This window comes from Atractosteus spatula, unplaced genomic scaffold, assembly GCF_055471065.1.
Source record: "Atractosteus spatula isolate fAtrSpa1 unplaced genomic scaffold, fAtrSpa1.hap1 Scaffold_7, whole genome shotgun sequence".
NCBI lineage: Eukaryota > Metazoa > Chordata > Actinopteri > Semionotiformes > Lepisosteidae > Atractosteus > Atractosteus spatula.
In genome coordinates, this window is record NW_028296901.1 from 357,078 (window position 1) to 358,540 (window position 1,463).

The 1,463-nt window shown below is 58.9% G+C and overlaps 1 non-coding gene across 1 annotated transcript; it reads left to right on the forward strand.

Moving 5' to 3' along the window:
- Nucleotides 1-568: 568 nt before the first annotated feature.
- On the forward strand, nt 569-763 carry LOC148805553 (U2 spliceosomal RNA). Its single transcript, XR_016090254.1, has one exon. It is a non-coding gene; the product is annotated as a U2 spliceosomal RNA (small nuclear RNA).
- The last annotated feature ends 700 nt before the right edge of the window (nt 764-1,463 follow it).

Sequence of the window (1,463 nt, forward strand, 5' to 3'; positions counted from 1 at the left end):
AGCGCTCCTGGGTGTGCCCAGTGACATCTGGCAGCAGGCCCAGCCAAAGGGCCTGGATAACAGACTAAAGGACCTGAACTGGCTCGGCGTGTGGGGTCGAATGGCGGTCAGGGCCGTCATGTGCTCGCATGGCTTGTCAAAGAAGAGCCAGTGCCCGAGGCACGGCTGCACAGGGGAAGAAACAGTAAATCATGTCTTTTGGGAGTGCGGGTTCGTGCAGAGGGTGTGGAAGTCCAGCCAGCACCTCTACGCACAGGTAGGCCTGGGGTCCCTCCTGACTCTGAACACGGTGATGAAGGGCGTGGCTGGTTCCCGAAAATGGAATGCGGCGTTTCTCCTGTGGCTCCTGATCAGCCTGACCAAGCTCCACGTGTGGGACGCGAGGTCAGAGCTGGTCAAACACGGCGTGGAGAGGTCAGTGCCGGCCATCTTGAGGAGAGTCAAGAGGGACGTCTCACGGAAGATCCGGTGGGACGTCCTCCGATGGGGATTCGCCGCAGCACGCGAAAGATGGAAGGACTTGATCACATGGGTGTAAAGGTGGAGGGTAGAGTAAACTTTTGAAAGCACTGTTTTTTACTGATTTCTAATAAAACATAAAAAAAAAAAATCTGTTCTTATCAGTTTAATATCTGATACGTCCCCCATCGGGGGACCACATATTAAACGGATTTTTGGAACAGGGAGCTGGATCAGGAGCTTGCTCCGTCCTCTCCACGCATCGGCCCGGTATTGCAGCGCCTCCGGGAACGGTGCACTACCTTCTCTCAGCGGTGAAAAGACAGACGTAGCTAGCAAGCAAGCGAGGTGGACCGGAGCTCCTTCCTCTCCGGTCTCGTCTCTCGTCCATCTGTGTGTCTCTGTGTCTCTCTCTCTCCCCCTCCCCGTTCCCGTGCTCCCTCCGTGCACTTTCCCGCGCCTCGACTCTCTCGGCAAGCAGGCCGGCCCCCTTTTCGGCTCCCGTGCGTTTTCCCTCCAAAAAACTTAGTTTTTTCCTCCTTTTTCCAGGGAGGCAGGCGTGGCTTGTGTGTGTGTGTGTGTGTGTGTGTGTGTGTGTGTGTGTGTGTGTGTGTGTGTGTGTCCCCGTCCTTGCAGGCGGGCCCCTTTCGACAGCCGGCCGTTTTCCCTCCAAAAAACTTAGTATATACACCTTTTCTTTCTTTTTTTCGGCAGGCAGGCAGGTGTGTGTGTGTCCCCGTCCCTCCCGAGAGAGCGCTGCCCCTTGCCTCTGCCCGCAGGTGCCGACGGTCCGCTTTCGCTTGCAGCTCACTCGGCACGGCTGCTGCTGGTGGGAGGGGCCTAAGCTAAGGAGGCCGGCCGGCTGGCGCCCCCCGCGGCTGCGGTCGTTGTCGGGCCGTTGACAGGAGATCAAAGAGCAGGGCCCCCGCCCGGGACTGGCGGGCAGGCAGGCGAGCAAGCAGGCAGGCAAGAGAGGGGGAGAGCGGAGTCCGGGCGGCCGGCAG